This window comes from Medicago sativa, chromosome 8 (genome assembly GCF_051527215.1).
Source record: "Medicago sativa cultivar Bolivia chromosome 8, Bolivia_mono, whole genome shotgun sequence".
NCBI classification, from domain to species: Eukaryota; Viridiplantae; Streptophyta; class Magnoliopsida; order Fabales; family Fabaceae; genus Medicago; species Medicago sativa.
Window position 1 is genome coordinate 7,465,423 of NC_140756.1, and position 9,389 is coordinate 7,474,811.

General features: G+C 34.1%; 1 pseudogene; it reads right to left on the bottom strand.

Annotated features, from left to right (window-relative positions):
- Window positions 1-684: 684 nt before the first annotated feature.
- LOC146896585 (uncharacterized) lies at window positions 685-7,298 on the bottom strand (annotated as a pseudogene).
- Window positions 7,299-9,389: the final 2,091 nt, after the last annotated feature.

Here is a 9,389-nt window from a genome sequence, read left to right on the forward strand (position 1 = left end):
AAAATTGGTAACTAGAAAATAACGTAAAGTGAAACGATTAAAATTGACAAAACGGACTAAAACGAACCAATGGCCTAAATGAGGTACTTTAAAGTAACCTCTCTCGCCAAAATTTCGTGTGAAATGACCAAAATGCCCCTAGGGCTAAAACGACTAAAAATGACTCAGGATGCAATTTAAAAATGGATTTTTAACAGAACTTGAATCAAAGACTCATACAAGCAAAATTAAAAGACTCAGAGACAATTTTAAGAGTTTAAACAGAGCTTTGACACTTGAAAAGACTAAAATGCCCCTAGGGGCAAAAGCCCGACTCAAAATGACTTCAAAGGCAATTTTTAAAATGGGTTTTGACATAGAATGAAATGAAGACTTATTCAAACTACTTGACAGGACTCAAACAACACTTTAAAAGACTGGAAGAAATTTTGACATGGGAAATGACTAAAATACCCTTGCATGTAAATTTTGCAAATAACATTGAAATAGAATGCGAGAGACAGATGCAGATTGATCGAGACAGTTCAAATGACTTGAAATGCAAGAAAGGAAAGATTGATTAGTATTTTTAGGTCCAAAATTAGGGTATAACATGTAGTTATTAAAAAATTTCTTAGTCTGTCAAGTCCAAATAGCCATCAAATAGAAGTAAAGGAAGCAAAATATTATCGACAGGTACTTGTAAGTAATTAGGTCAAACAATAATAAATAACAAAGGCGTCTAGCTCAACAAAGTCACAAACCACTGAAAAGATAATAAAATGAAGAGAACAAGTAAACTTAAAACATATTCTGTAAACAGACACACATAGTAACGGGAAAACTAATGCAGAAGACTTAGTCAGAAGGGAAGGAAGAACTGAGGAACTTCTCATCCTCAAAGAAAATCTGTAAATTCTTGGACTCCATGAGAAATTCAATATCTTCATTCTTGAATTTCAGCATAAAACCCAATGTGATCAGTTTAGAGAGAGCAGGAACAAGATCATGATTCTCACACAAAACACCTTCTGATATTGCTTCAGAGAAATATGTGGCATATTTCAGTGCATTTCCCAGAGGCTTATCCATCTTCTGGATGAAGAACTTAGAACTTTTCCTTTCCCAGCATACCATTTTGTCATCTTTCTTTTTAATGATGTCCCCTGATGACAGTGACAAACTATAGCTTACCGTGACCGGTACCATTGTCTCATGGAAGCTCAGGTTCATAAGAATTTGAACAGCTTCATGCCTCTTCTCTGGTTCCATTTTCAGTCTTGAACAAGCAAGGAAACCAAGAATGAGCTTAACCAAACCGCTTAACCAAACCTTTTAAGTTGAAAATACTATTATGATCAACTTGCACCATTTCAACACCATCATTAACTAAAGATGATTCTTCTTTGCATAGTGATTCAGAGATATTTCGAGCACCAATGTTTCTGTAGATGTCATATAACTTTGAAATGGACGATGGCCCAAAGTTTTCCTGAGGATACCACACAAATATTTTCTCCTGCTCAAAAAGCTTCTTCAGATAAAGATTATCAGGAATAAACACGTCTTTTTTATGCAACAGAAATATTTCTTTGCTGCCTGTTGTTAGGTAGTTTGATCAGCCTCTCAGAAAGTTCTTTCTCTGAATTTTTTCCCAAGTGTTTCAGGATAAACATCCAGAATTTCCAGCACTTTTCATATGACAATCCTTCTGATGATCTTTCCCATTCATTCCAAACATCAACATAATCATGAAGTGAAGGCTTAATCCTGACTTCCAATGAAAATTTTAAAAAGGGAAGAAGCATCATTTCATATATATCTTCAAGAACATAAAATTTTAAACTAAAAAGTTTATCGGGGTCATGTATGATGCATTTTCCAGATTTGACCCACATTCCACCTTTAGTTCCATTCGGAATCCAAATTTTCTTGTCGGCTTTCTGCTCTGGTTTCCAATTGTATGCAGACAAGTACCTACATATTTTCACAATATTATCAAAGTCAGAAAGAATGTTAAGGTGACTAGAAAGCAGAAAGTAAAAAGAGATACATAACATGTTGATTAAATGAAGTACCTATATATTTTGACAATATTATCAGTGTCAGAGAGATTATGAAGGTGTCCGGCAAGCAAGGAGCACCCTTTCTTTAGTTCAATAGTGACTCCTATTGCACCGAGTTCTTTCTGGAAAGATGCTATCTTAGTTCCATAAAAATTTGCATCAATAAAAGGTCCATCAGTTGGATTAAAGAAAGAACTCCACTTGGAATCAAACAACAAACACATCTCTGGAGGCCTATAACCAGCATGTGTCTTTAACCAATTTCTGGACAATTTCTTGCTGAACTCATCTTCAATAGAAAGACTATGCTCTTGCACAAGACTTCGGATGCATTCCAGCAAAGAAAACACACTTTCAGGACTAATGGTGGAGGGATCTGAAGGAAAATTCAAACATGTAGGCACAAACCTCAATCCATTTTTCAATTCAGTAACAACACCAATGCTCTTCAGCTCTTCCTTGTATTCATGTATAGCCATACCATAAAATTTGTCACTGTCGTCAATGAAAGGGAGACGAGTAATCGAAGATATAGATTTCCACTCCGGACTGTATAAAATGCAATATCTTGGGCACATATAACAACCTACCTTAGTATACAGCCACTTCTGATTACGTATGATGGTTAAGAAATCAGATGGAAATTTATATATAGTTCCTTTCAGAAGCCTCCGACAAGAGAGAAATGACATAACATGCTGTTGGTTAAATGAGGATTGTGATGCCTTCTGTTTGAAGAGAGAAGCAAATTTTTTGATAGCATCTCCAAAATCAACCACCACACCGATTTTCCTCAGTTCATCTTTGTAATCGTAAATCTTCTCTCCATAAAATTTATGGTCAATCACAGGAAGGCCATTGAATACATACAAAATGCATCCCCACTCCTGGTCATACAGGTAACATTCACTTGGTATTTGGAAACCCATATTTGTCTTCAAGCAGCTTGTTCCCTTCAGTGAACTTGAGAGTATACTAGGTGCATTCAATAATCGGATGCACTGCAATATCAAAAGAACAGCCTCGGCTGACAAAGAGGCCAAATTTGAGCGTGATTTTAAATGCTCGATAACAATTTGGTAATTTCCAGATAAGCCAACTATCACTCCTAGCAACTTGAGCTCCTCTTTGTAATTATAAATTTCTTCACCATAATAAGATTGATCAATAAAAGGGATGTTACTAATTTGGGATGCAACTTGCCATCCGGAATCATTCAATACAGATCCCACAGGACACCTACGACCCCAAGATGTCCTAAGCCAAGGCTCATCTCTGATGCTGTTCAGTGTTCACAAATTTGTCCAGAGGAAGAAGACTTTTGCTGAGATATTGGATGAATTTAAGCATTAAAATAACATGATTCTTGCTTAAAGCGAAGAACGATGCATGAGACATAAGTTCTTTTCCAATGAAATTGCATGCTTCCTCACAACTGAACATCACTCCAATTGTTTTCAACTCCTCTTCATACTTATTTATTCTATCCCCGTAGAAGCTCTCATCAATCAGGGGAATATCAACAAGAACTGAACCACTTTGCAAAATTTTCTCCAATGGTGAGCGAATTAAGAATGACTTTGAAGGAGCCCTGAATCCACCGGCTGTAACTTTAAGCCTGCTACCATCTTTTATACATTTCAAAAACCTCTCTGGTAGGTGCGCTCCCTTGTACTTCAGATTCCGAATCCAATCCAAAAGCAAAAAGACATTGTCTTTGGTAAGTGGTGTATCAACGGCGGAAAACCCAGCATTTGGAGGAGATATATAAGGTATGTCAGAAGCTCCAACGTGAGTTGTGAGGAAATTAATTAGCATCCCGGAACCTGTAAATTGACCTGCATGAGATGATGAATTTAGGTATTCATTTCCAAGCTCGACATGATTTTCATTCCTCCAAGGATTAGAAACAATCAAGTCTGCCCATTTGCTCATATTTGCAGGCACAAGAACCCCCTTTCTTCTTAGTGTGACACACCCATAGTTGTCAACAAGTGGCAGAGAAATACATAGACTATCAACTTCCCGCTTTGAAAAAAACCTTGTGACAAAGAGTGGTATAAGAAATGAGCATATGTAATGGCATGTTTTTTGTTATTTTTAGCAGAACTGTATAGGCCGTCGGCAAAATCATGCATACTCAAATTAGTAACAGAAACTTCTTTTGTAAGCCATTCCATCAAAGTCTGTTTATGGGCCAAACACAATATAGCTTTTTGTGTGCTTTTTGGCATGAAAAACAAAAACCTATTTTCTGCACATGCAAACTCCCTGTTCCAATTGATCATCCAAGAGCAAGCATTAGGCTGACTTGAGTCTGTTATCACTACTCGCTTACCACCTGCATAGTGCTGTGTGCATTCATGAAGACTGAAAGAGGATAGAGTTCCATCAGAAGCCACATATTTTATCAATGGAATGCTATTAATATTTGTGCCCTTGAATCTTGAAGACCAGTATTTCGCAACAAACAGTAAAAGTTGAAGATAGAGATCTTCTGATACTGCATCCACAAGATTAGAACTCTTGATGCACTTTGCATACCAATTATAAGTCACTGATTTAACCCCTAAAAAATTGAGTACATTATCATACTCTCTTTTATCAAATGCAGCGCTCAAGATCTTCCTCCCATCATGAGAAGATAGGTTAAGCAAGTGCATGCCTTCGTCCCGGGCTTTAGACAAAATATTCCAGAATTCAGGCAGCAACCTGCTAACTTCACCGGGCTTATAGAAGTGCTTCTGCTTAGAGTACGTCTCAATAGGAACAATACTTTCATCAACCAATTTTGCTTTGATTTTGTCCCTCACATAATTAAACTTCTCAAATGTAGAACTTTCAATGGGAAGGAACTTGAACATACTAGCCAAACTAGATAGTGGAGCTTGAACTGATCCTATGACAATTGTTTTGAATGCATCTAAAAAGGCCGATGGAACACATTCAAGTATCCCTTGGTTCCATTTATCATCCAAGAGAATTGTCTCCCTTGATGAGGCAAGGACAAAATCTGCTTGAATAATGAAAGGAAAATTAGTGACCATCTCTGTAGGAAGAAATGCATAGACCCCTGGTGAGCTTTTGCCTCTATGAAGTCTTTCCTGATTAGGGAAGGCCAGTGTCACAACCCATTCTTCCACATCTGATCTCCTTTCGACCACATTTTCTGGCCTGACCGGAAACTTTTGCTTCCACATGTAGTAGCTGCATTCCTTCTCAGCATCGCTATTTTCTTCTGCAGAGAGATGGATTGTGTAGGACTCAGCATTCATGTTTTTTCTAGTCACGAAGTTAATCTCACTTGAAATAGATACATCAGTTACAGTGTTCTGTTTGGGATTCTCACTAACTTCCCTGACAGAAAGGTGTCTGATTTTCGTTAGGAACAGAAGGACTTCTGGATGAAAGCTTGAGAGTTGCTGTTTAACAGGTTCGACCTTATCCGACTTCAGGGGTAAGACAATTGTTGTAGTTGGAAGGGAATCTTTACCAGCACCATATATCTTTTGTATGTCAACAAGGGTCGGCTTCTCCTCAACCCATTCAGGAACTATATACCCAAGACTGCAATGCGGACAAGGCTTCTCGGTGAACCTGATCTGATATCCGTTGCTAAAAATATAAGGCTGAGCAGTAACCAGAAACACACTCTTGAAACCAATTCCTGAAATTCAACCATAGCAAAGATTCTGTCAAATATTTGCATCAACTTTTTCAATGGCCACTCAAATAGATATCCATAATTTTATAGTATTCCTTGAGTATCAAGTATTTCTAATAGAGACAGAGTTTTGTCTATAGAAAAGTAAACATGTTTAAGTTTGACAAAATAGATTAACTTACATTTCAGATATTAAAAAAATAATTAAACATTAAACTATAATTCATTGAAAGTAAATATTTTAGCAACAGTCCTTCTTGAGTCAAAAGTACACAACACTTTAAGAACCATTCAAATATGAGAATGTAATGTACCTTTCTCTCCTATATAACCACTGCTCCTATTGCCTTTCTTCGTTGACCGTCCAACACTACAAATGGAGTCAATGTTTTTTGAAGAGAAACCCTTTTCATTATTGAAAATAAGCAATGTGGCTGGAGCACCAGTACCAGTAATGTCATCAGAAGTTATGACAAATTCAAGTGTTGGACTCACTGCTTCATTATAGTGGTTATCTTCAGCATTCTGTAAGAGTTGACAACAAAAAAAATTATGGAAAAGAATTTTAAGCAATATAATTCAAAAATAGAAATGTTATTTTGACAACAAAATTGGTGTCCACTGTCCAGCACCAAAAATATATAAACAGCTGGAATATATTTCAACTTTTTATATTATTTTTCTCTTTCTCATTCACATTAGCAATTTTAGAGGTGTATAATCTATTTTGACTCCATAATTGATTCTAACTTGAAGTTAGGATTGTAGTTTTTGACTCCAAACATGATTTTCACACTCAAATTCATTGATCAACTCAATTTTACAGATATGTATCCAAACATAACTTACTTTATATTCATCTCACTTTTAACAAAAATCAATTTTTTACCAAATCAACATTCAAAATCAATTATTGTCACTGCAAAATCTAACATACACTAAATAGTGTATTTTTTACAGCTCAATAAGATACTAATTTATTTATTTTCAAATATAACATCCCTCATTTAGAAACATATGTAGCACCAATACTTCGATCGAAAGTGTGTCCGGTGGTGTTCGACACCGACAAATGTGATCACATTAAATTATGTCATTTTTTTTTCAAATTATTATCAACTTCGATGGAGTCATTGTGCATGTTATGTCCGGTGTATGTGTCTGTGCTTCATAGGATAAATCTAAATATAGAACATCACTCCTTAACATGTATAAGTATTGTCATCTGAATCGTGCATTGTATCAAAACTAATAAATAATGAAAACAATTAAAAAATACAAAATCAGAATAAGCATGGTCTTAATATTGTGTAACTCGAAACCTACACAAAAAAACAACGATGATATAAGATTTTCACAACATTATCGTTAATATTCATGCATGATTACACTATAAGAAATAAAAATATGAAAAAGTAAAGAATGTGTACTTGAATGAGTTCCATGATAAAGTGAACATCTTTAGCGTAAAGTTCACGAGAGAGATTTTTGACGGCATGATGAAGATCTTCGGTCAACGGATTAGGTTTCCTGCCAATGGAAAACTTTGTTCTACGTATCTCTTCTATGTGTTCCTTTGGCGTTGCCATTATTCTTTGATAAACCAGTTAAGCGCAAATACTACACAGTGAAAACTGAAAACGAAGACTCCCTGGAGAAGGAAGGTTAAAAAAATAAAGGCTGAACCCTAATCTTTACTTTATTTACGGCTCAATCATCTAACAAAATATAATTTTTTTTTGAAAGAATCTAACAAAATATAATATTAGGCCATAAAATCTAATTTGTCTCATTTTTTTAAAGGAATTTGTATCATGTTTTTTTAAAATGTCACGAACTAATTTATTTATTTATTTTTTAAATATTTATCCAAAAAATCTATTAATTTGAATGATCAGCCTCATTGTTGTCCTTGTGAGCATAGCTCAGTTGGTTTGGACAATGCATAATTTGTCCTTGTGAGCATAGCTCAGTTGGTTTGGACAATGCATAATATATGCAAGGTCCAGGTTTAAACCCCGGCCACCACCAAAAAGATCGGCCTCACCGTTTACTAGGAGAGACTCGATTGAAGCCAGAGCAAAACTATGTATTCATGACCCAACACAAAAATTGTCAGCATCTAGACGATATTTAAAGCTGAGAAACACAATTTAAGTTTCAAATTTACACCATCAAGCCAACCCTCAGAGTAATTTGTTAATACTTAAAGAGACTAATTTGTTATTTTTTTTTTTTTATCAATGGCAGAATTGATTTGCTAGCCAATTTCAAGTGACTAAATTTGGTTCCATTTGTAAAAATAAAAATCAAAACTAAGGGATTAAAAGAACATTCTTAAACTCACTAAATAAAAAAAGACTCCAAAATATATATATTTTTTGAATATCCAAAATACATATATGTTTATTCGTTGATCCATAGAAATGATGGAATTCATAAATCAATCAACATTTCAATTTCCTTCATGCAATGTATGACTAGAAGCGTTCTCTTACATTAATCACCTCATTTGATTTATTTTTAGTCAAATTCACTCTCTTTATAATTCCACCAAGAATATTTTTGGTGGTCCTTCTCCTATCCCTACTCTTAGACCGGTTTCTTTGCGCCATCCTTCAAATGATGTTATTAAAGTTAATGTTGATGGTAGTTCGATTTGGATCATTGGTTATGCTTACTACTAATATTAATGCGAAGCTTCGTGCTATTTCTTATGGTTACAAATCATTTGGGATCATGGTTTTAGAGATATCATTTGTGAGTTAGACTCTCAAACGACATTGACTCTTATCAAGGACGGTGTTCTACTTACTCACTCTTATCATAAGTCGTGTGCACCTCTTGTTGATAAAATTTGTTCTTCTATGTTGAGAGAGATTAGAATGTTGGTTTTGATCATATCTTGCGTGAACGGAACTCTTGTACATATTAGCTCGTTAAACCGGACGACCGGCTTACTCATGAGTTTAGGATCATTCTACTTGTCATTCTCCTTTATCGAGATATTGTCTAACTGAGGCTAAGGGAACTCAATTCCCCCATTTGTAGTTTTTTTTTGTTGTTGTCTTTTTTACTGCTTTTGTTCTTTCTTTTGATAATAAAAATCAATTATTATTGAGTATGACTAATAATTGATTGCCTAATCTATTATTAGCATACATGTATTTTATTATTATGATATATTATATTAATATATTATTTGTTTATTTAATATTTTTTTAATAATATTTATTTTTTAATTTCATCTATTTTTGTAGCATACATATATTTTATTATTATGATATATTATATTAATATATTATTTGTTTATTTAATATATTTTTAATAATATTTATTTTTTAATTTCATCTATTTTTGTACTACTTCAAATGGTAGAAACATAATCGATCATTGTCATTTCATGGTATTAATTTTTAATACATTATAAGTTATATTTAGCATCTAATTTACTATTTTATCGTATTTTCATAATATTAATTAAAATTATAAATTGTAATTTATATATCTAAAAACTAAAATTATTAGACCAGATGCTATGATCGGGGTCTAAATCCCGACTCCTCCAATTGTGTATGTTGAGTTTTCAAATTTTTTTTCTGTCTATCTATATAAAAAAAGAGACATATTTGATAGTAATTTTTTTCTCACAAGTTTATTTCATTTTTACTAGTTTATAG